Below are 25,913 nucleotides of genomic sequence, written 5' to 3'. Positions count from 1 at the left end.
CACTGTTCCGTGCACATGCGTGAGCCCACTGGCTCACGGGATTTGTAGTGCCGGAGTTTCCCGCGGCAAAAAGCGAGGCCTAGTCGCGAACCGCAACTCCCGCGGTTCACTGCGGCACGGTCGCGGCGGCCAAAAGGCAAATCTAGACAACTCGCCATCAAGTAGAGAAAACAGGCTGATGGGAATCGTAGTTTACAGCCTCTACGGATGGGAAACGGGAGGGGGCACGGGTGTCTCCGTGGTTACCGAGCGACGCCAGTGGCGGCTCGCCTGGCATTTGATATCAAGATGGCGACGATTGCCTCACCTGTAGCCTAAACGCTAGGAAAAACTGAGAAGACTCAGAGGTCTTGGCAGCACCTCACGGACCCGTGCACATTTCAAGGTCCTTCTAACCTATCACCCCACACTTCCCCTGAGCACTTTATCCTACCCCCACAAGAAGTCAGGGTCAGAGAGAACTCACCTCAGGAAATGTTTGAGTGTTTAGTACTCAGAAGGCATTGCCTGTTACTGCTAACCCCGGGATTTAAGCCTGCATTAAGGGTCAAAAAGTGCTTACAAAATGCCTTCAGTGGTGGGGTATAATGGCCATCGAGCAAACAAAGCTTGTAAGTATTTAGTTTGTCCTGGAAAGGGACAGTATGATTTTAGATTGTGTCTACCTCAGTGGAAAAAATACTAGGGTTGAGCTAGAAGTGATATGCTAGTATAGAATACCCGGACTGATAAAATAAGTGAATTAGGAAAATGCCTTTCCACTTACAGAAAAAATTTCCATTGTAAACTATTTTATTCATCTGTTCAACAATAAGTCCATAACTGTGTCCAGACATCATCCTAAGAAGTGGGGATTCATTGGTGGACATAATAGACCCAGTTTTGTGGAGCTCCCATGTATGGTATGTTGATATGGTATTCCTCCTCGTCTCTCTGTCCACAGAACTCAGCACGATACTTAATACACAATAGGCTTTCAGTTAACAAAAAGTTTTACTCTTGAATTAAAGTTCTACACAACTGCAAAATGGAGAAAACTTAAAAATTCATTCACACGGAAACGACCTGGAAGTTTTCATCGGACTAGGGCAGCATGTGACACAGTTGCCAGAAATGCTTAAGGAGTTCTAGGCAGCTTGAAGCATAGTGTCCGGGGGATAGAGGCTCGTGGTCTTTGTCTTGAAGCAATCAGACCACACCTAGAATACTGCGTTCAGTTATGGGCGCCGTGTGCTACAAAACATCATATGCAGCAGCATGGACAAGGCCAGGCTGACCAAGGGAGAAAACATTGGTAGATGCTTAGTGTGAAAAAAATAAGAGCACTTAGGAATAACACAACAACTAAATTCAAGTGTTTGAAAGTATCAAAAGGCATATGACAATAATAACAGCTAGCACTTTATTAGCTCTTTGCGCCGGGCTTTGTACTAGGAATTTTATACTCGTAATTTCTAATATTCATAGTAACGCTGCAAAATAGGCATTATTACCCCTAATTTACCGATGAAGAGACTGATAGGAGATAAATAACTTGCACAAGTGTTACAGCAAATTACATTGTCAGAATTCTAACCCAGGTCCTCCTGACTCCAAGGTCTGTGCTATATTCCCTGAACCACACTGCAGACGCATAGGACTCAGACTCAGAGCTTTGTACTAATCAGAACTGTGCTGACAGAGGAATGGGCCACCCCATTCCTGAAAACACGTAGAGGCAGGATGACTATCTGGGCACGTCTAGAGGGTTTCAGTTTGGGTGGGAGGTTAAGATCTTTTAAGCGCTAATATTCTATTCTGTTGAGAAATCATTCGTTGTACTTTGTTATCCATAAAGGAGTATGAAAAGACTGCGAGATGAGGCTGGCAGTCAGTGATAGTCCTCACTCTGTTCAGCCATGTAAAGTTAAGGATCAGTAAAACAAACCCAAGGAGTTTTTGCTTGAAAACACAACGAGCTAGACAGTTCATATGCATATGGATTGAAGCTGGCAGGGACTGGGTACAGAGAGGGTAAATCTTTTCTTGAAAATTGACTGCTCATGATCAGTCAAACCGAGAAATCCAAGTATACACGACCTTTATTTTGAAGCCTCTCATATCCAACATAGTTTAGGACTAGTCATTGGACTGGATGTTAAGAAGCCTGGTTCTAGCCCATTCTTTCTCCAGTTAATTTGTTGACTGGGCAATTAACTGAACCTCTCTGCTCCTTTCTCTTGTCATCTAGAAGACAAAGATCTCTGCCAACTCTAAAATGGGTGCACTTATGGGCCTACTTATGGTGCAGTTGCTCAAGGAGAACACTGAATCATTAGAACCTTTTAAAGCTCCACTTTACCGAAAAATTAGATTTCCAGTATAAGAAATCACACCTACTACTGGACTTAATTTCTTCCCCAACCTCCTGGTTTAAGACCTCAGAGTACTCTTTGACTCATCCTGGTCTATTAGTGTCTGTATTCAGCCAGTAATCTATCAAAATGTCTTTTCCAGCCTCTACCTCCAATGTTAGTCTATTCCAGACTATCACCATCTCATTTGCTTAGTTCGCTATATTCACCCCCAATCTAGTCCTCTGACTCAAGTCTCTTATTCCATCTCATATGATACTGTCTTTTAGACTTCACTTTCATCCCAGTTCTTCCCTGCTCAATCCTTTTCTGCCTCTCTTGTCTCTGTCATCTTTGTTTAAATTCCTTTGTCTGGCTTTCCAGAACTTCACAATCTTATCCAGTCCCCTCTCCCACCTCACTCCCCACTTTGCTTTGATATGCCCCTCTGCTCCAATCAGACATTTCTCCTACACACCTGTTCAGTATACTCCTGCCTCCTGGCCTTGGCTTGTGGTAATCATTTCAGACTTCTACAAGTCTTCCCTTTCTCCCTCTTTCCTACTCATCTTTCAAGGTCTGGTTTAAATCCTAGTTTTAAAAATAGTTGTCTTGTTAATTGTTCTCTTCTAGCACATAGCTTGGTCCCTTTTCCCTTCCCCCATAGACAATTTTTATCTTTTTTTTTTTTGTATGGTTCTTGAAAAATAGATATTCATGTGCTACATTTAAAATTTTTTTTTTAATGTTTATTTCTTTTTGAGAGACAGGGAGTGAGTGGGGGAGAGGCAGAAAGGAAGAGAGACACAGAATCCAAAGCAGGCTTCGGGCTCCACGCTGTCAGCACAAAGCCCGATGTGGGGCTCGAACCCACAAACCGTGAGATCATGACCTGAGCCGAAGTCAGATGCTCAACCAACTGAGCCACCCAGGCACCCTTCATGCACTACATTTTTAATTCTATTACATACTGTTTATATATGTCATTATATGTTATAATATATAGGTAATATTGTTTTATATATCTCATTATGTTTCATACTTTTTTCACCCAGTGCCTATGGTTTTCAGATCCATTTATGTTGCTATGTGTACATCTAACCTGTTGCTTCTAAATGCTGCATAGTAGGATCAAAAATAATGAAATCTTTCCATTTGCAACAATGTGGATGGAACTAGAGGGTATTATACTAAGCAAAATCAGTCAGAGAAAGACAAATATCATATGATTTCACTCATGTGTGGAATTTAAGAAACAAAACAGATGAACATAGGGGAAGGGAAGCAAAAACAAGATAAAAACAGAGAGGGAGGGGCGCCTGGGTGGCGCAGTCGGTTAAGCGTCCGACTTCAGCCAGGTCATGATCTCGCGGTCCGTGAGTTCGAGCCCCGCGTCGGGCTCTGGGCTCATGGCTCAGAGCCTGGAACCTGTTTCCGATTCTGTGTCTCCCTCTCTCTCTGCCCCTCGCCCGTTCATGCTCTGTCTCTCTCTGTCCCAAAAATAAATAAACGTTGAAAAAAAAATTAAAAAAAAAAAAACAGAGAGGGAGACAAACCATAAGAGACTCTTAAATATGAAAACAAACTAAGGGTTGCTGGCGGGGTGTTGGATGGGGGGAGATGGGCTAAACTGGGGGTGGGCATTAAGGAGGGCACTTGTTGGGATGAGCACTGGGTGTTATCTGTAAGTGATGAATCACTAAATTCTATTCCTGAAATCATTATTACACTATATGTTAACTAACTTGGATTTAAATTTAAAAAATAAGAATAAGGAAAATAAACAAATTAACTAATTAATCCTGCATAGTACCCTGATGTTGTCTATCCCTCACGTTTTATCTATCCACTCTCCCAGCAAAGCCTACAGTTCCCAGTCACTGCCAACAACGCTGCAGTGATCAACCTCCTACATACCCCCTGAGTAAGAATATCTTTGGGAATGCCTACCTAAGCTCATACTTGCTGGTTCATAGCTATTAAGGACACTTAATTGGACTATTTAGTGCTAAACTGAGGTACAGAAAGACCAGAAGAGTCTACACTTCCATCACACTATTCTACCACAGTTGGCATTATCCAGCTTTCTACCATTTTTCCCCAGTCTATACGTTTTACCTTCTTTTTTTTTTTTTAATATTTGTTTATTTTCGGAAGAGTATAGGCAGGGGAGGGACAGATAGAGGGGGACAGAGGATCCAAAGCGAGCTCTGCACTGACAGGCTGACAGCAGTGAGCCTGATGTGGGGCCCAAAATCATGAACAGCAAGATCATGACCTGCGCCGAAGTTGGACACTCACCTGGCTGAGCCACCCAGCTGCCCCTTTACCCTCTTTAAGAAAGTGCACAAGGATCATGCCCTTCTCTAAGCACGCTGTTCTGTTCTTCTAACCCTTATCCCCGTAATGTGTAATCGTAACACATAGCAGGCTGGAGCCAGAAATAGTCCACATGTGCCTTCACTTTTTTCTCATTCCATGGCATTCTCTTCTCCTATACCCAGTAGGGGTCTCAGCCCTGATTACACTTATGAGTCGTTTGAGGGGCTTTATAAAAAATATCAGTGTCTAAGCTCTACTCCCCAGGTATTCTGATTTGATAGATGTCCTCGGCAATGGTAATTGTAAAAAGGTCCCCAGGTGGTTCTAATCTGTAACCAGATTTGGAAGCACTGCCTTGGAGTTTAGATGCCCAGTGCCTTCTTGCTGACCTCTGGCTATCCAGAGTTCCCCTCCATGCCTAACTTGTCTTCAAAACTCTAGAATTACTTCTCCTCCCATCCCCAAACCCTCTGTTTTCCGAGGATAGCCAATCTAAGCTCAAGGTTGACCAGAAGCAAAGTGATGGACTGATTAAAACCCCATCAATTATTTGATATCTGATAGGCTTAATTCTAGGGCCAAGACCTCCAGCGGAGGTAGGAAAGATTATTTGTATTTCAGTTGGCAGGAGAGACATTGTTTTAGTTATGGGCTAAAGAAAGGATCTTTCCCCCTTCCCCTCACGTCCTTATTCTCATAAAAGGTCAAGAGTGGGTGACTTCTGAAAGTTTGTTGACCCCATTCGGGTTCTATATTCTTGTACCGAAGTGGAAGGAGTCACTCTCAACAGTGATCTGTGATCCAGATTTGGTTCCCTTCACAACTGTTATCACTGTCATAGGCCTAGGCCATCCTTATCTAGATAGAGCAATCAGTCCCCTTCATGGCAGTGGGAATGGGGTGGGATGGTTGTGGGGCCACCAGACAGTGTTCCAGGAAAAGGCAACTGCATTTTTAATGGTGCATTCTGAGAACCAACACAAGGCCAGGTGACTTTAGGGGAAGAGTGGCATTAGATGAGACTGCAGACAACAATAGCATCAGACTCTATAGGCAAGCCATCATTCAGCCATCACATTTTGGTCAGGTGAACCAGCTGACATCCTTTCAAACTGGGGTCAGTACCTGTGCCCTACCAGCAATAGGATATTTTAACTTTCACCCCCCATTTATAGGTCACATTAAGGAATTTGGACTTTATCCTGAGGGCTGTAAGAGAAGAGACAACTGAAAACTTTTAAGCAGAGATGTAGCATGATCAGATTTGTAATTTTAGAAAATCATTTATGGCTGGAGGCTGGGAAAAGGATTATGAGGCTGCTGAAATCTTCCTGGGAGAGATGATGGAGGCCTGATGAGGGAGATGAACAGAAAGAAGTAAATAGATTCCAGAGATATTGAGGAGATAGAATCTGTAGGACTTGGTGATTGATTAGATATGTCATGGATGATGTCAAAGGGATGTGTCAAAGATGACTTCTAGGTATCTAGCTCAGGAAACAGGATGAATGAGGAGTGCCATTATTTGAGACAAGGAACACAGTAGAAGGAACAGGGGGTAGGAGGATAATCAGTTCTTTTTTGGACATATTGCTTTAAGGTGCCTGCGAGACGAGATTTCCACGTAGATTCAGATGTTGAGGAGGCAGCTGGATATTTGGAACCGAAGCTGGAGAAAAAAACCTGGGCGGCACATAGAGATCTGCAACATACAGGTGGTAATTGCAGCACCCTCCCTTCCCCCCGCAGAGAATGAAATCACCCAGGGCAAGTATAAGCAGTGTAAAGAGCAGCAGGTCTAGGAAAGAGTCCTGAAGATCCTTGAGATTTACAGGAAGAACGGAAGAGGAGCTGGCAAGAGCCCAAGAAGTGACCAGAGAGGCAAGAGGAAAAGCCAGCGAGTGTGGATCTCGGTGGGAGGCAGGTCCTGATACCACGGCACAGTGAGCCGAGTGCTCTCAAGGGAGAGGCAGAAGCGATAGCACAATGGTTAGAGGTAGAAGCGGAGGGTCTAAGGAAAGTGTTCATGGTTTTGTTTAAATGAAGGGAGACTTGAGTTCAAAAAAAGCTGAAGAGGTATGACAGCTAAATGTAATAAACTGGACTGATCCCTGATTGGACCATGGAACAGCACACACACACACACTGACACACAAAAGAGAAAACAGCTATCCAAGACCCTAGTGGGACAATCAGGGAAAACTGAATATAGGCTGTATATTAGATAATAGTATTATATCAGTGTTAAATTTCCTGGGTGTGAGGATTAGAAAATCAAAAAATGCCCCAGTCCTTAGGCTATATGCTAAAATATTTAGGACGAAATGTTACGATGTCTGCAACTAACTCTCAAATGGTTTAGGAGAAAACAACAAAAGTGTGTGTGTGTGTGTGTGTGTGTGTGTGTGTGTGTGCGTGCGCGCGAAGGAGAGAGGGAGGGAATTAAAGCAAATGTGGCAAAATGTTAGTAATCAATGGATCTAGGTGAAGGGTTACGGGTATTTATTGTACCTACCCATTCTTTCTTGCAACTTTTCTGAAGGTTTGAAATTTCCCAAAATAAAAGCTTAGGGAATGAAATGAAATGAGACTTGAGCATATTTAAATGCTGACGGGAAAGATCCATTAGAGAGAAAGGTTGAAGATAAAAGACAGAGAGAGAGATAATGATGGAGCCAGGTCCCGAGCAGGTAAGACAAAATGGGATCCAGATGGCAGGATTTAGCCTCCTGTGACAGGAAGGAGGAGAATAGGGATGCAAAATCAAGTTGAGCATAGAGCTAGCTGGAGGAGAAAGATCAAGAAGTCCCCTTCTGCTGGATGTTGGAAGAGGCCACTAGCAATCTTTGCCACATAAAGAAATGAGATTTTTGTATTTTCTGCTCTACTAGATTTTGTTATCCCTTTTCTTTCATTCATTAGCACAATCAAAAAGCAGCTTTTCTTAGATTAGATGAATGCTATTCTAGACCAGTGGTTCTCAGCTGGGGGCGATTTTGTTCCCCAGAAGATATTTAGCAATATTTGTACTCCAAGCCTGCACAGCAGGAGGATGCTGTAGAGGACACAGGACATCTGACCCTTTTTAAGGGTACGTTCTAGAAGTCCAGTAAAACAGTTCTGCTATACCTCATTGGTAACTGGGTGAATTGGGGCAAGTTACTTGACCTTTCTATGCCTCAATCAGTGAAATGGGGATCACAATAGTTCCTATTTCATTGCACTGCTCTGAGCATTCATAGAAAATCCTTAGAACATTACCTGGCAATAGTAAGTATTCAGTAAATGTTAGCAACTTATAGGTCTAAATTCCCATAATTTGCATATACAGTACAATCAAGGTGGGCCCAATTTACTTGCACCTTCTCCTTCCTGAACAATTTAGTCTTAAAAGCATTATGTAGGGGGCGCCTGGGTGGCTCAATCAGGTAAGCATACGATTTTGGCTCAGGTCATGATTTCATGGCTTGTGAATTTGAGCCCCATAGTGGGCTCTCTGCTGTCAGCCCAGAACCCACTTTGGATCCCTTGTCCCTTATCTCTCTGCCCCTCACCAGCTCCTTTCTATCTCTCTCTCTCTCTCTCTCTCTCAAAATAAATAAATGATCTTTAAAAAAAAAAAAAGCATTATGTAGGGCAGAATAAGTTTGATGTCTGTGCTGAGAGATGGTCTGCATGGGCCACTGGAGTCCAAGTGGCCTGGTAGGGTATCCATATGGAGGTAGAAGCTAGCAGCAGGGATGGAAGATTGGCTACATACATATATATGTACATTCCCTAGCTCCGCCCACTGCCAGGGCCTTGGAGCAGCAACACAATAGCAATGAGTACATGTAGCACCCAGATCTTAGCTTCTAAGTGCCATTCTCCACTAAAAGAAATCAATACTCCTTGGATAAATGGCTGATTCCAGGGCGGGGACAAGGAAAGTACAAGATGAGCCCAGAACATTTTGTGCCAGAACATGAGGAAGTGCTCAAAGAATCGTGGGGATATGTCAAAAGGACACATCATTTCATAGTATTTCCTCCCCAAATGCTTCATGACTTGAAAAAGAAAAAGGTAACTTCACAGTGGAGAAGCCTGGCAAACAAACCTTCAATCAACTGATCAGACCGAACATCATCAGGAATGAGGCAAATTGAAATTGTGTGTCCCAGATAGAATGCAATGAGAACAAAGAACAAAAATTACCTCCAATTCACATCCCTCCTATACTGAATAGAGCTGACTTCTGTGACCAACAAGATATGGCACAAAATCGGGGAGCCTGGGTGGCTCAAGTCAGTTCAGTGTCCAACTTCAGCTCAGGTCATGATCTCGTGGTTCGTGGGTTCAAGCCCCGTGTCGGGCTCTATGCTGATACCTCAGAGCCTGGAGCCTGCTTCGGATTCTGTGTTTTCCTCTCTCCGTGCCCCTCTCCTGGTCAAACTCTCTTTCTCTCTCTCTCAAAAATAAATAAACATTAAAAATTTTTTTAAAAAGATATTGCACAAATGATGGAGGATGATTCCCAAGGCTAGGTTATAAAAGCTCTTGTGGGGGCGCCTGGGTGGCGCAGTCGGTTAAGCGTCCGACTTCAGCCAGGTCACCATCTCGCGGTCCGTGAGTTCGAGCCCCGCGTCAGGCTCTGGGCTGATGGCTCAGAGCCTGGAGCCTGTTTCCGATTCTGTGTCTCCCTCTCTCTCTGCCCCTCCCCCATTCATGCTCTGTCTCTCTCTGTCCCAAAAATAAATAAACGTTGAAAAAAAAATTGAAAAAAAAAAAAGCTCTTGTGTTTTCTGCCTTACTCACTTGAATCACTTGGTCTAGTGGAAATAGGCTATGTTGTGAGAACTGTCAAGCAGCCCTATGGAAAGGTCCACATGGCAAGACACTGAAGGCTTCTGCCAAGAGTCAGCACCAAGTAGCTGCTAATGTGCATGGGCCATCATAGAGAGGATCCACTAGCCCCAGTCAAGCCCTCAGATGACTACGGCCCAAGCCAACATCGTGACTGTGACCTCATGAGACACTGGGTGGAAGACTCAGCTAGAGCTGTTCATCAATTCCTGACCCAAGTAAGATAATGAATGTCTGTTGTTGTTTTAAGCTCTTAAGTTTTGGGGTTATTTGTTAGGCAGCAATATATAACTAATACAGATTCTCCCATAGATAGTCCAACACCAGCACCTAACTGCAGTGATAGTATCTCATTGATTAACAGTGGTATCCTAAACAGACAAAAAGAGTATTCTCTTCGGTTATAAAAAGATACTTTATTGGGGCTCCTGAGTGCCTCAGTCGGTTGAGCATCTGGCTTCGGCTCAGGTCATGATCTCGCAGTCTGTGAGTTCGAGCCCTGCGTCGGGCTCTGTGCTGACAGCTTAGAGCCTGGAGCCTGTTTCTGATTCTGTGTCTCTCTCTCTCTCTGCTCCTCCCCTGCTCATGCTCTCTCTCTCTCTCTCTCTCTCTCTCTCCTTCAAAAATAAATAAAAACATTAAAAAAATTAAAAAGATACTTTATCTACTTGCTGCATATTTTTTCTCAGCTTGGGAGTTAATCAGCCTTTTGTACTGACAAAGCTATCTTTCCCACGATCTCTTTGCTTAGATTTATAGACTTTGACCAAGAGTATTTCCATATTTCATTTTACAGCTTTCAGCTGAAGTTGATACAGGAGGCTTTCTCCTTCACTGGCCTTTGTCCAGATCCCATCACTACCATGCCTTCAGGTTGATGGCTTCCTTTATCTGGCTGCTGTCATTTCCCAGACATTTACAGTATCTGAAGCTAGTTTTCATTTGATTTCCCTTCCCTCCCCCAAAAAAAGTCATTTGAGAAAAAGGTGATCAGGGCCAGGAATAGTTCTCTCAGTGACTATTTTTTTTTCAATGTTTTTTATTTATTTTTGGGACAGAGAGAGACAGAGCATGAACGGGGGAGGGGCAGAGAGAGAGGGAGACACAGAATCGGAAACAGGCTCCAGGCTCCGAGCCATCAGCCCAGAGCCCGACGCGGGGCTCGAACTCACGGACTGCGAGATCGTGACCTGGCTGAAGTCAGACGCTCAACCGACTGCGCCACCCAGGCGCCCCTCTCAGTGACTATTAAACACTCTCTAGATCTTTATTACCCTGTACATAGATAGATAAGAGTTGGGCCATGACTTCAAGAAGTTTTCTGTTTTGTAAAGGAAACAAAACACAAACATATATACTAACCAGGGTTCTCTTAGTGATAGTATGGGCCCGTATATCCATATGTATGCCAGTCAGGATCCTGGCATATGTAAACTTGATTAATTTGAGGAAGTCTTAATTAAGGGCCTATTTTTCAAAGGTGTGGGCAGGATTTAGGGAAACCAGCAAGAGATAGTATATACCCCTGGGCTAGCAATAGGAGAGACCATAGCACTCCTAGGCCTGAAGAGTTGAAGGGAGGGAGTGGTTCCCAAGATACTGAGGAGGTGGCTTTGGGGTAAGGACCATTGACGATATCTGTGACCTTCACAAGGGGATGCAGCCCTTCCACAGTAACTTAACAGGAAAGGGATATAGAATGATTCATACCGTACTCTCCTCTAATCTTCTTATATCTCCTGTTGGCCAAACAGGAACCAGAGGGCAAGATGCAGTTCACCTAGGTTGTTTCCCAGGGTCCACAGTAGGGCGGGTAAGAATGGAAAAGGGATCTGGAAGGGCAAATAGAAGACTTTAGCATGGGACTGCCTTAGGGGTGGATGAGATCTGGGATCTGGACAGCCTGCAGGCCAGGGCAGATCATTCAGGGAGGCCCCAGGAAAAAACCGCAGGGAGACTTTCAGCTGGAAGGACCTTCCACATGGGGCACATTAGTAGGCTAACAGAGAACAATCCAGACGGCCAGGCTGTCAGCCCCCAAGAGGTCTGGGATCATACTAGGACACGAGGTAGCAGAAAGGCAGAACTTTAATGTTAAGAAACCGTCCCTTAAACCAAATGCCATCTCTACCATGTACGAAGAGACAATTTTTGAGGGAACATCTCTGAGGATGGGTGGGAGTATAGAGGAGGGTGCCGGGACAGCTCTACAAAAAGGTCTGGCCTCCCTCTCCCAGAATTTGCATCTTCTTGGGGTTCTCACACAATCCTCCCTTCTACCTCCACTGCACCTGGATCCTAGGAGCCCTTTTCTCACTGGCCCAGATGCAAATAGAACCCATTTGACTTGTTTTGTCTTTTCCACAGCTAGAATAGGCTGACATTTAAAAATTAAAACACACACACACACACACACACACATTACTTCAGAAGCAATAACAAAACAGCCGAGAAAAAGAAAACACCCAGAAGTAAACACACACACACACACACACACACACACACTAAGAAAGAAAAGGGGAAAAAGGCACAGTGTATGTGTACATGTGGGTGGGTATTGAACTTCCAATTATGTAAACTTTCAAACATATACAAAGGTAAAGTGAAGAATATAATGAACTCTTTTCACTCATTACTCAGCTTCAAAAATATTGACTTATTGAAAGGGGACTTTACCTCCATTTTGACCTCCAGCTTTCTGAGCTCTTCTTTCCAGCTTCCCTCTTAACTCAGGCAAAAGACCCTGCAGGCAAAGCATGTGATAGGAATGAAACGACGCTTTCAAGCCAGAAGAACTGCCCTGAGTGAGCAAGACCCTGCCTGTGATTGACCCTAAGATGATGATCCTCCTGACCTCACTGCCCACCAGCATGGACCCACCCACCTTTGTCCCACGTCTTCCTTATACAAACCTGGAAGTGTTTTCAGAACTTTGGAGACAGTCTTTGAGACATTAATCCACTCTTTCCAGTGTTGGTCTCCGTGAAATAAGTCCCTTTCTTGTTTCACCTCCACTAATCTCTCTGCTTTCGGATTTTGTCAGTAGCGAGTGGCCGAACCTGATCTCTTTGGGACTCCTGGAGCCAGGGGCTCCGGCAACCCCTGTGTCCCGGCTACATTATGGCCACTTTTGTTTCATGTGTACCCCCCACCCACTTCTTTCCCCTGTCCTCTGGATTATAATGATGCAAATCTCAGATATATCATTTTAGCCATGAATATGTCAATAGCTTGCCGTTTATAATGTCATAAAGCTCTGTCCTGATTTCTGATCTCGAAACTTTCCAGAGAACAGAATTCCTTTATCCCAAGCTAGTATCTTTCCACATCGTTATTAAACGGAGACATGACCGAATGCTACTCTCCAGTCTGTCAGAGAACTGTCGCAAACTTGTCCCAACTGTCAGAGAGCAGCCTATCTAGACTTTACCCCCAACCCCTGAGTACCCTATCTGAAATTAAATTTAACTGGGCATTCTTTTTTTTTTTTTTTTTTTTGGCCTAAATTTAGCAAGCCCACTCCTCCCCACCCCTGCTGGTTCCAGTACTGGCCTGAGGGTCTGCCTCATTTACAGCAAAGCCCTGGAGAAACACTGTCCTTGTTCAGGCTTAGCAGTTCTTGTTTAGCTGGACCAGGGGGAGAAGACACATAGAAAGCACTTTGTCAGCGCCCCAGCTCATGCTAAGGACTTAGTATGTTACGGGGCGGTGGCGATGATGGCAGTGACAAAGACCAGACAGAATCCTGTCAAGGACTCAGGTCCAGAGAGGACTCAGCAAAGATTCCTTTAACAAAATTCAGCTGTGAGGCCTTAACTTGAATCTAAGCATGGCAGAGTAGTTTTTTTGTGGCTGTTTGTTTTAATTTACCTTCTCCAGGTGATGGGGGATTTAACAGAAGGAGACGCTCTGATCACACAATGCTGGAAATAGGCGGAGGGTTGTAAAGCTGGGCTTTTGTTACGAGCGCTCGCCTCCCAACATTCTCCCCAATTCGGTCCTGTGTCAGGGAATCTGACTGAGAGAGTCCCTCAGAGAAGGGGCCAGACCCTGGAAGAAAGGATGGAAAGAGAGTCTGAGGATGGCTGGGGGTGGAGGTGGAAAAGGGAGAGAAGGGGCGAGTGGAAGGATGTGTTCGGCCTCCCTCTGGGGTCAGAGGATTTGTCGGACCCCCCAATGACTTGGGCGGGAAGAGAAGCCAGATGACAGAGCCATGGAGCCACTCTGGAACCTTCAGGTCTTGTGGTTGTAAAACATTTTTATTCAAGTCGTCAGTACCAGGTGAGAACTTGAATGGTTCACAGCCAAACCCTTTGGGTCACAGACTGTGTGGCCCCTTCCCTTCAATACCAGGGTATCTATGGGGGGAGCGTTATCTCAGGAACAAAGCAGTTAGCTGCTAAAACCACCCATGAGACTTCCTGATTCCAAACCTCTGAGTTCCAGAGCAGAAGTGCTTTGTGATGCTCCCAATGATAACTTGAGAAGTAGCTTAGGGACAACGCCACTGAGGGTGGACTGAGGGTTGATTCCAAACAGTAGGTGGATTAATCCTACCTAAATGTTTCTGGGACTACCCCCCCACCCCCCCCACCCCCCGCAAATTACAGGGCAAGTTCACATTCTTTCCCCCTTCTCTACCTCACTAAGCAGTTGGGGGTTGTGTTGCTGAACCTTTATCATGCTGGAAGAGAGAAAGTGGTAGATTGTTCTGTGCAGAAGAGGCACACAGTATCAAAAGGTTTTGGTGGGAAAGAAGAGATTCTGAAGGAGGAGGAGGAACTGAAGAAAGACCACCTAAATCAGAGGAGAAGGGAAAAAAATTCTCTCTTGAGCCAAGGTAGGTCCCACCTCAGAGCCTTTACACTTGCTGTTCATACTCTCACCTAAGTCGCTCTTTTCTCCTCTCCTGACTGGTCTGTCTCACTGGGCAGGCATCAGGGCGCCCAGTTAGTCCCTTCAGAGCATTCATCGTAATTCAGAATTATTGTTTGCTTACTTGTGTTTCATTTGTCTCCCCCGTGAGACTACAAGTGCCCTTGAATCAGGACTCAGGTATATCTTGTTCAGCATTATCTAGCCAGCACCTAATGTGGTAGTTGCTCAATAAGTATTTGTGACAAGGAAGAGTGGAAGAAGGGAGAAAGATTTTGGTGGGGAGAAGCTTCTATAAGCAGAGGTCTTTAAGCAGTGATGTATGGTAGAATTTCCCTTCTTTGCTGTCCCTTTAAGAGATTAAGACTTAAATTACTCTTTGGTGCTATTTAGAGTCAAATTTGTGTTTTAAAAAAAGAGAGAGACTTCATGCTGGCTACACGGGTATATTCACTTTGAAGAAATTCATTGAGCTGTAACCTTATTATTCTGTGCACTTTTCTGTATGTATATTACACTTAAATAAAAATTACATTAAAAGGAGGGGGAGAGGGAGAGGAGAGAAAAACGCCGTACCAGACCCACGTATGTAAAACCCAGATCCAAGTGAGGAGTGGAGGGGAAGGCATACATAGGTGAGGGCGAGGACCAGGGTGAATTAGAACGAAGATAGGAGAACACAGCTGGCGTGTATGAAAGGCTGGAACGATCGGGGAGAGTGCAGGTGAGGGCCACCTAGGGTCAGACTGGTGGCCTGGATACCACAGTGGAGGTTCGGGATCTGATTGAAACTACTGGAGGCCAGTGTTCACAGATTATACCAACTGTTTCCCACATTTGGCTGCATAATCATCCGGAGAGCTTGTTAAACAGCAGGCTCACGAGCCCCCATGTTCAGAGATCCTGATCAAGAAGATTGGGTGGGGGTCATGAACCAGCATCTTAACAAGCCTCCCAGATGATTTAGTTAAAGACTGTCCTTAGGTCATAATTTGAGGAACAAAGGGCAGTCCCTCAGTCTCCCATTGGGCCCAGGATCCTGGGTTCTTGACAGATATTTGTGGACTTTGATGAAGATCAAACATAGCATCAAAACGAACCTAACTTTGAGGCTAGATGTCCTGTTTCTAGCTTAGATCAGAATTTAGATCCTGCTGTAGAAAGAGAGTTCTCTTCTACCTATAATCACTTGGCAGTTTTCAACAGTTTTGTGGTTGACAGCACAGGCTCTAGAACCCAAACCTGGGTTCAATCCATGAGCTACTATTTAACTTCTCTAAGTTTAACTGTAAGATGGGGAGAGAGAATGGGATCTACTTCACAGATGATGAGGATTAAATAAATTGCCAAGTGAGAGCACTTAACCCAGCGCCCGGCCCATGGTAAATTCTCATTAAATAACAACAATGATCCTGATTCCCTTCGCAGCCCTTGCTCCCATGGTCTTCTCCAACACTGAGCACTAGAAATAGTGCAGACAGGTTCCAGACTATCCTGCAGCCTCCTGCCCTCCCTAGCGCCGGGGCAGCCAAGCAGGGAAAAGTCTGGCCTCCACAGACCTCTATCAGCATCTGTGTGGGAGAGCTTTCCTACGGAGGAGACTCTCATCTCAACCTGCCCCCCAATTTTATTAGCCCTAGGTCTAATTTATTTCAGGCCCTGGCTCTGGGACTCCAAATTAATTAATGAGTTGATATCGTTCTGCCTCATAAGAATATAGACCTCCTGGATTTTCTCGAGCAGGAGATTGAGAAATCAGTGAAACCAGGAAAACTCCCCAGAGGTGACAGCAGGTCAAGAGTCAGGATCGTCACCTTTTTTATTCTCATTTAGGAGCACAGCAGCCGGCACCCATGCCTCATCACCCCTCCACCTATGCGGCTCAAGTGCCAATGCCCCAGCATGCTAGAACTCACAGGCTGGACCTTCCGATTAGGCAAGGGCTCACCACCCTCCTTCCCACGGCAGGGCTTCAGCTAGCGGATCTGGCAGTTTATTTGTCAATATTATTTGTTGCTAGCTTAATTGTAGGAAAATTGAAAAGTGTAATGCATAGCCATGAAACCCTTAAGGCTGGTTAATCTTTTTGGATTGTAACCAATGTAATTTTTATTAGCTGATCCCATCTTGACTACAATACTCGGAGTGGTGGAAAAGTTGCTGAAGGCTCCAAGTCATGGTGTGCACGGGGAACCAGACAGGCTCCATCATCTGCATTTTCTGCCAAGGAGAGAGGAAGGGCAGAGGGGTCTGGGTTGAAAGAACTGGGTTTGAGATGTCAGTGGGAAGAGGAGAGCAGTCTCCAGGATAGACACAGAAGTGATCCTGGCAATCCCATTAGGAGAGGGGCTAGGCCAAGCCGGGTTAGGTCCTGTGCCTTATATGCTGGAGGCACTCAGGCCCAGCAGTGTGCTGCAATGAGAACATTCGAGTAAGGACTATGACTCAGAATTAGGAGGAAACAGAGACAAATCCAGAAGGCCATCAGCACTGATTTATGATTATTTGAAGAGTCCCTCTTCAATTTTATAGTTCAAGCATGGTAATAGCCTCAGTAACTGGAATGGTATCTACAAATGAGAATTTGAGATGTGTAAAGGACAATGCTAACAGTCTCTCGTCCCCCTCTGGACTTAGATTTTCTGCGCCAGAGAATGGGGAACAGATATTCTCAGCCATTCTTCTGCCCCTTCTCAGCTCCGACGTACGAGGAAGCCTCCTCTTTGGCTTTGGCATCTCCAGAGAAGGAAGGAGCTTTGCATTCTCTTGGGTACCTCCAAATCCCCAGTCTAGCAACGAGCCCCTTCCAAAAGGTGAAGTTGCAGGCCAGAAACACCGGGATTCTACTGACACTTGACTGATGCCCTTGACCCCCAACCGTACAGTAAATGATCCAGCAACCTATTTTAGACAAATGGGGAGCCTAGAGGCAGCACATGGGCATTTTTCCCCTTAGTCCTTTTATGAATATAAATATTTAGCGCATGGTGTTTTGCAGAATTAAATCTCTGAGCCTAGATTAGCCTGGTAATATCATTATGTAGATACCAGGGACGAGCTACCTGTGACTGCTGTGTGTCTTCTCGTTCAAGGATACCTGTGACGACTTGATGCACTTTCACTTGCCAGGGCAATCATTAATTGCATATGAAACAGTTGGTGTTTGGCTTTAAGGGAAGCTGATTGGGTCAGTCACCGAGTGTTTGGCTCAGTGATCTACAGCTGGCTCTTTGCGCCTGCACTCCTGCTTTCTTTTCAAAGCATTCTTGCTCAGTGTTTTGGGGACCCCCTGAGGAAGAGGCAGTGAAACATAGGGGGTTTTAATCTGTGTTTTCCTTTGGGCATTATAGCTTTAATTTTAATATTTTGGATAATAAAGAATGATTTTAAATTAAATGTGCGAGTCTGCCATCTGTGATTGTTTGGACTTTTTCCTCCTCTCTGGCGGGTTTTTCACTTGATTCTTTGTGAGCGTTAGCAAGAGAGGGTTGAGGGCAGGTGGAGCAAGAGGCAGCAGAGCAGTACGCAAGCCCAAAGAACTTAGAGAAATGGGGAAAGGCTTTGATCCTTGGCCTCTGGCCCTGGGGGTTGGTGAGAAAAGCTGGGTGCCTGAGTCCAACTCACAAAAGTTAACTCAGATATCATTGCAGCTTCCTGTCATCTCCTCTTGATTTGACTTTGAGAAAGAAATCTGCCAGGGTTATGCCTCGGTTTGCCCGTCTGTTAAATAGAGAAGTGATTTTCCCCACAGAGTTGCCACTACAGTTTTGACATAGTTCTTCATCTGAGAACAGCCACTGGGACCCAGTCATTATCACTATCTACTGAAAGCTCAAAGGGTCTGAGGGCTTTTGTGCGTTTCCAGAACTAAAGTTGAATCCAAGAAACCTCTACCTAGAAATATGTCCTTAATCTTGTCAGTGAAATCCAGGAAGAATTTTCTACCCTTCCGAGGGAAGTGAGGGCACATCATCGTCACCACTGCAGACCATGGCATTAATGAGTCAGACAAGGCCACCGAACACACATATGCTGCACGAGTACCGGAAAAAAAAAATGAAGAAGCACCTGCTAACGGCGGGGTTACTATGATGAGTGGGTTGGCTAGGGAAGGTGGGGTGGGGGGAGGGGGGCAAGGCAAGTAACTCCTTTTTTAACAAAAGGTGGCTCTTTGGAGGGATCAAATTTTGCATTTAGGGGAAAAGAGAGTTTGAGGAGCAGTATGGGAGACTATGCGGTATGGGCCGGCTGAGCAGAAGCCTTACGCAGAGGATAGTACAGTGATCAGGGCCTGAGGTTAAGGGGGTGAGGGGAAGGAGATAGCCCAGGGGAGGGAAATAAACCAGAGGGTGAGGAAAGCTACCTTAAGTGCTCTCTGGAACAAAAAAAAATGGGCTATAAACAAATTACTAGGAAGCTGCTAGAGGCCTGAAGTTGTGTGTAGGTCAGAGGGAATTGTTAGCATGAGAGTGATTTCCTTTACATCTATCTGTTCTTTCCCCACTGTCTCCCCTCCTTCACCCCCAAATCCTGCTTTCATCAGATCCAGGTGGGTCTCCCAGCCACTTCCCTACACAGAGAAGGGCCCAAATCACTGCTGCACGGGTGAGGAGGCAAAGGTTCGTGAAATGACCTTGAAGGTCAGAGAGGCAATATCCATGGCTCTGAGCAGAATGGAAGCTCAGTAAACAAGTATTTATCATGTTTTTAAGACCTCACATGAGCATCCTTTGTCCCACATGACGCTTAGACTAAGAGATAAGCTTGGAATCTCAATCAATCTCTCTCTCTCTCTCTCACACACACACACACACACACACACCCTCTCCCACCTCCTTTTCCTCTCTCCTTTCCAAAATCCCTGGTTCTACTAAATACAACCCGGTATCCCCCCAGTAGTAGAAAACAACCCCAACAAGTGCCTATGAAAAAAGCCTTTAAGACTCATGAATATTTAGCTCGTCCTCATGTAAAATATATGACTTTGTGTAAGGATCAGGCGAACGAGGTGCATGATTTTTTTCTGATTTATGGGCCTGGAGACGGATTATTCATAGCAGAGCAGCTGTGTGGAAAGATTCATCCGCTGCAAAATGTGATTGTACATCAGGCAGTGTGTGGGAACGGAGCTATGACTAATGGCTGCTTTACATATAAATGAGAAGGTTTGTGCTAGGAACTGTAAAAAAATACAATCACTCAGCTGACGGGCAGGCTCCTTATCGTGGGTGCAAGAAAGGGACCACAGGAGAGGCAGGCAAATGAATGCCTTGCCCTGAAAAACCAGGTGGGGGGAAGAGTCAGGGAGCAGGGGAGGGGATGGAAGGAATTGGGAGAACAGGCCGACTCTCCTGATCTGGCCGCAGTCAGCCTCGTATGTGTAACTCCATCTTCCCGGGGCCCTGGGCCCCGCTGTGACCTCTGAGAGCCTGTCAGGGCAGAGAGGAGCCCAATGCAAGAAGCTGCATCACCAATACATCCAGGGGCGATGACCGGGCCCCGAACTCTCCAGAGCTTGGTGTTGGGCTGCTGAAGACTCAGGTCCATTTCAGAAGTCAGCACGGATTCATCTGGGTAAACCTCAGAAGAGAAAAATTGTGAAAAATCTGAGATTTCCCTCTGCCACTCCTCACGTCTCTCTGGCTTTCCCCCGTTCATCTCTCTCCTCTCTTGTAGCTGAGACAGGCTGTCTAGACACTGCAGATGTGGACAGATGTTGGGTCTGTAATTTATAACAACGGCCTCCAGAAGGCAATTCCAATTTGTTTCGGTAAGGCTTTGAGTTACAGGCAGAAAAAATATCCTGTAAATACCGTTGACTTACATGGTAAGTACACCAAGGGTTTACTTAGTGAACAACCACTAACTACAGCATAATTACATATCCCTGCGGATTACCAGAGAATTTAATGACACTGAGCAGGTAATGACCACCAAAACCAAGTTCCTGGTTGCGGGGGGCCGGCCGGTGGGGGGTGGGGGGGTGGGGGGGCCTGGAGAGCAAGGGCGTTGAGCCACACTTAACAGGAATTTATGCCTGTTTGTCCGAGTCATCAATTACTCTTCATTTCGAGGGCCTTTCAATTTTATTGACGTGTCAGGCATCCCCTCGCTATCAACTGAACTCCAAGCAGGTTGGATCCTCTTTGTTGCTTTCCGCGGATACGGTTTTAAACCATGTGTTATCGGTAGGTACTCACAAAGCCCTCAGACATGCCAGGAGGCTGGAAAATTATCTTCTCTGTTCTCATAATGGGTCACGCACTCTGCAGCAGGGCTGAGCTGCACTGACCCACTCTCTCTCCCGCTAGCCGATGACTAAACAGCCGTCCAGGCCAATAGTGAAGGGGACTGGCCCACCCAAGATCCAGCTAACCCGCATGGGGACTAAATTCCGATGTGGTAATTACAATGGGAAATGGAAAGGTGCGTTTCTAGAATAGTGTTTCAAGAAATTCAGGATGCTTCTTTCTATCATCTGGGGTAGTATGTGTACCGGGGGAGCAGGATGCTGATAATAGAGCCAGCACACAGAGAAGCTCAGTAATCTGGCCATGATCAGAGTCTGTTGGAAGCAGAAGCCAAATTTGCACTTGAGGTCTGCCGTCCCTGAGAACTCTGACCAGCTGGTCCCTCTGGGATTAGGGGATCAGAGCTGGCCAGCAGCTGGGGGGCTCAGGCTTCCCTGGGTATATAGGGTTGCAGCTGAAATAGCCATCAGGGTATCATTTTATGTCAGTCTGGGGGAAGGGAAAAGAGGAGTGGGAATAAAGGGGGTAGGAGAATGTGGAAATGAAATAAACACATTGACAGGGTTGGATTCCAATTTTTAATCCATCACCAACCTCTCCTAGTTTCTCTATTCCACAGAATCTTCCTCCCTCCTCTTGTCTGTCCAAAGACAGTCAAACAAAACTTAATACACCCCTAGGCACAGACCCCTGGGTTTCCACACACCGTGAGAGGAAAGCCTGATGCCAGTTGAAGGACAGATATTGTCTGGAGGACCCTGATTCTTTGTGATCTCCCCTTCTCGTTCTCCCCCTGCTCTGCCCTTGCTTTGTATCCATCCAACTTCAATGATATCTTGCTTCACCTGAAGAAGTGGGTCTGGTTTAGGATGTCAGCTCCTGGAAGAGCCACAAAACTGATCATTAGCTGGGAGGGTAGGCCACCTGGGCCAGAGGGAAGTGGTTAGAAGTATCAGGCATCATGACTGAAATTGTGCTTCTCTGGTGGGCATTGGCCAGTGGGTCTGTCCTCGGGTCTGGCCCAGGAGAAAAGATGTCAGCTACAGAAGAATGGGTTTAGGAAACAATCTGTGTCTTAGGAGTTTAAGGTTTTGGATGCAGTGTCTAAAGAGACTCTTGAGATTTATTTTATGGAGACTTTAAAAAATATGAGTGACTCCTACTTGCCAAGAGTGTGTTGAGATTTTTGTCCTACTGAGAGATATAGATGGCAATGGCCTGGAGCCCTATAAACCCAGGAGATCCTTGTAAGTGCACCAAGCCTCACTCAGCTCCCTGGCAGGAGGAGATGGGGCTATTTGAACTTCCAGCCCTAGGAGGGCTGTGGGAAGAAGGAGGGATGCCCTCTGGTCAGGGAGGACAAATGAGCTACAATAGTGTTAATATCTGACATGAACTGAGAGATTACTGTGTGCCAGGCATATATTTTCTCTTTGATGATGCATCTATGCACTAGCTCTTTGACAGAGAAAGTTACTCTCTGCCAGGGAACAGAACTTCCTCAAAATAAGAGGAATCTCGTGGCACACAATCCTACTCTGCGGCTTGCCAACATTAGCTGGAGGGTCACATAATTTCCTGGGTAGAGGACAGAAGCAAGAGGAAAAGTCAGCTACAGAGGCATATATCTGGAGACGTCTGTGAGGCGGGAACTTCAGGGTGCGGACCCAGGGACGTTACAAGATGTGGTTGATTCTACACACACAGGAATGATGTTCCATCTCCCACAAAGACCTTCCCAGACTTTTTACTAAGCTAACACAAGCCTGGGGTGTTAGAGGAAGGACAGGGCAGGACTGGGAAGGGTTTGCATTATGGGCATCTCCCCACAGAGATTCAGGTCTGGTCTTCTAAGGTATCCCGTGTCTGTGGAGAGGCTAGGGTCTGGGTCAGGAGGAAGCATGGGTCTAGAGTCCAACGTCAGTTTATTTCGCCAATACAGACCAGACCCTGAGAGTCCAAAAACAGTTGCCTGAAATAAGTAGTAGAAATACCAAGGGCTTTGGAGCCAGAAAGCCTAGGTTTGATTCCTGTCTTTTTTACTTATTAGTGTCTCATTCATTCACTCACTCAATAAATATTTATTGAGCATCCATTGTGTGACAAGTGTGTGACCTCTTTTGGGGCAAGCTATTTAAACTCAGTTGGCTTCACGGGCACCCGGGTGGCTCAGTCAGTTGAGCGTCCAACTTCGGCTCAGGTCATGATCTCCCAGTTCATGGGTTTGAGCCCCGTGTCAGGCTTTGTGCTGACAGTTCAGAGCCTGGAACCTGCTTCAGAATCTGTGTCTCCCTCTCTCTATGCCCCTCCCCTACTCGTGCTCTCTCTCTCTCTCTCTCTCAAAAATAAATAAACATTAAAAAAACTCATTTGGCATCAGTCTCCTCATCTATAACACAGGGATAATAATACCTAGGTGTCACAGTTATTGTGAGGGTTACATGAGAAGAGAAGGTTGGCACATGGTTGATTCTCAGTAAATGCTTCTTATTAGCACTAGTAAAAGAATTCCAATTATGCCCCTTTAATAAAGTCTCTTTCTTTTGCTGTATCTTCCCCCCAGTGGTGACTGAGCTATGTCTGGGGGAAATTTAGGAGAATTTTATATGGCCCCAGATCAGCCACTTCTCGTAGGTGACTTTCACAATGGGCCCAGGACATAGCTTCTCTCTGGAGTGAGCAGCACGGGACAGGTTTAGCACCAGAGTTTGTCTCTCTCCCTCCCTTGACTGTGAGCTCCTCAGGGGAAGGGACTATGTCTTCAATTGTTTACCATGCGGCCACAGTGCCTGTGACAATGCCTGGCCCTTTGGAGACATTCAGTAGATGTTTGCTGAATGAATGAAAGAAGGAAGGAGAAGGGTTTCTACCCCTGTAGTGGTTGTTCGGGCCCCTCATTTCTTCATTTAAGCCACTCAATGAGTGGCTACAATGTTCCTGAGTAATGTACCAGACGTTGGAGCTACAATGGTGAGCAAAATAGACACGGCCCCTGCTCTCACGAGATCATGGGAGCCCAGTGGGAGAATACAGACTGTCATCAAATAGTTGTACAAAACCCAGAATCCTTACGATGTATGATCTGCATTGAAAAGGAAGTAAATGATGCTAAGAAAGCATATCAAGGAAGAGAACACTAGCCAAGTCTGGGTAGGCCCAGAAGGCTTCTTCCAGGATGTAACATGCCAGCTGATACCTGAAATGGGAGGAGTGAAGGCCATGCTGGAGTGGTCTATTGCCCTGAGAGGAGTCTTCCAAGAAGAGGCAACCTCACACGCACAGCCCCAGTGGCTGTTTAGAATGTGGCACATTCAGAGACAACAGGAAAAGGCCAATATGGCCTGGAGCATGGCCCGCAACAGAGAGTGTGAGGCAAAGACGTTGGAGTCATGGGTTCCAGTCTTCATCCTAAAAGCAAGGGGACACTATAGCAGGGTTTCGAGTGGAGGGACCGTAGTAGTGACATGACCACCACTCGGCCGAGTTGAGGGGGCAAGAAGTTGAGGGAGCAGGAAGGCACCTGTGGAGACCACAGTCGAGAGAGGGTTGAGTCAGTCGGGCAACAGATGGCAGTGGCCTTGGACCAAGGGGGTGGAAATAGAAAGGGGGGGAGGTAAGTGAAATGGCTCACTGATGGTGGGTCGTGCAGTGACAGATGAGGGAGCAGAGGAGCCATGGGGAACTCCTAGTTCTGTAAAACTTGTTCCTAGCATCTGTCTGCTCCTTGTTCACTTCTAGAAAAGGTCTCCTACCTCGTCCACCCAAGAGTTTCGTTCTGATAGCTTTTGGAGGTGGATGCATCTCCATTTCCAGAGAATGAGAGAGACTACAAGATAGCCTGCAGCATCTGCGAGGCACCTTAGAGGGTCATTTTCCCAACCAACCCCCACTGAGGCACTCATTTGTCCTCCCAGACTCACCCAAACCCAAACATACTCTCAGATTCTCTGGCTCCCCACACTTACATCGACTTCCAAACACTCCCTACAGACCACTTCATCCTACCCTTAAGATCCTTGCCTCCCAAGGCCCTCCGTGCCCCCTCCCCCGCTCTTCTCCCTCGCTGCCCCCCCCCAGCCCCTACCTCCCTCTGTCTCCACTTCACCCTATTAAGAAACAACAACCCCCCAGAACGCCTGCCCCCGGCTGCTGCTCCCTGAGCCCCGCCCGCCCTCCCTCCTCCTGCTCCTCTCCCTGACAGATGCCTCAGAGCCCCGGGCCGCAGTTAAGGTGACGAGATGCAGCAATTCTTTATGAACATTTCATTCCTGCTCGCTACACGACGTAAATTAGATGGTGTGTTACATTCGGGCAATAAGAGAGATATGTCACCACGACGCTGGCCCATTGGATGGAGAGGGTAATCCTGCCGTGAATTTCATTACTGCTTTTATATAGACAGAATTAGCTCGGTGACAGCGAGCCTGATTGTCTTTCACTAGGGGTTTGGAGAAGAGCTGAAAGGATTTCACCCTGATGTGCACACTACTGAGTGACCCCGCTCACCAGCGGCTGCGCTGATTGCTTTGCACCTTGCAGACCCGCGATCGGCTCAGCCTCTCCGCCGCCTCGCCTCCCTCCCTGGTCCCCAGCCCTCCCCGCCTGGCTTTTTCTTGAAGCAAGAAGAAAGGAGACCTAGTGGAAGAGTCACAAGGTCACGAAGGGGAATTTGTACGCGGGGAGGGGCAAGTTGGCAGAGTTGAAAAACCAAAAACCAAAACCCAAAAAACTAACAATCCCTTTCCAATCAGGGTCTCCTGGGCAGAAGCTATCGCTGTTCACTCTTGCCTCCCAGAAAAGGGCAAGAAGGACTGTGGGCCACGTGCCCATCACTCTCAGGGCAAAGGAGGGACTGGGTAGGGACCAGCAAGTCCTTGTGAGTCTCCCTAGCAGAGACCCCGGAGCTGCCACTGGGTCCCTGTCCCTCGGCCCCTTGCACCTTTGGGTCTTTCCCCCTGTGGTGGCTCAGGCTCTTTCCCACCTCGTAGGCAGGAAGAGTGGAGAAAAACAAGAGTAAGTAAGAACCATTGTCCCTCCCAGGCTGTGGACTCGGCGACTCCAACGTGGAAGGCGAGGGAGGGGTGTGGATTTCCTTGCGTTCTGTCTCCCACACTCACCCTCATGGCTCGCGCCCCAACCCTACCACATATACATACAACCCTCTTCGATGACCCCCCAAATCCTGAATAGCACCTGAGTGGCCCGGTCCAGCAGCCTGCAAACAAGCCCAGACTGGGCACTTCGGTTCTTGAGTTTTCTGCGGGAATGGCTGGTTCTGAGAGAGCCAGCT

At 46.3% G+C, this 25,913-nt stretch overlaps 1 long non-coding RNA gene across 1 annotated transcript in view; it reads right to left on the bottom strand.

The window, feature by feature from the left end:
• Window positions 1-19,385: 19,385 nt before the first annotated feature.
• LOC109492653 overlaps window positions 19,386-25,913 on the bottom strand; it is an 8,830-nt gene continuing 2,302 nt past the window's right edge. The window contains exons 2-3 of the long non-coding RNA XR_002146602.3: window positions 23,820-24,031; window positions 19,386-19,952 (exon numbers count right to left, since the gene is read on the bottom strand). This is a non-coding gene — a long non-coding RNA (uncharacterized LOC109492653). The remainder of the gene's footprint in view (window positions 19,953-23,819; window positions 24,032-25,913) is intronic.

Source organism: Felis catus, chromosome D2 (assembly GCF_018350175.1).
Source record: "Felis catus isolate Fca126 chromosome D2, F.catus_Fca126_mat1.0, whole genome shotgun sequence".
Lineage (NCBI taxonomy): Eukaryota > Metazoa > Chordata > Mammalia > Carnivora > Felidae > Felis > Felis catus.
This window is presented reverse-complemented; position numbering and strand designations above follow the sequence as displayed.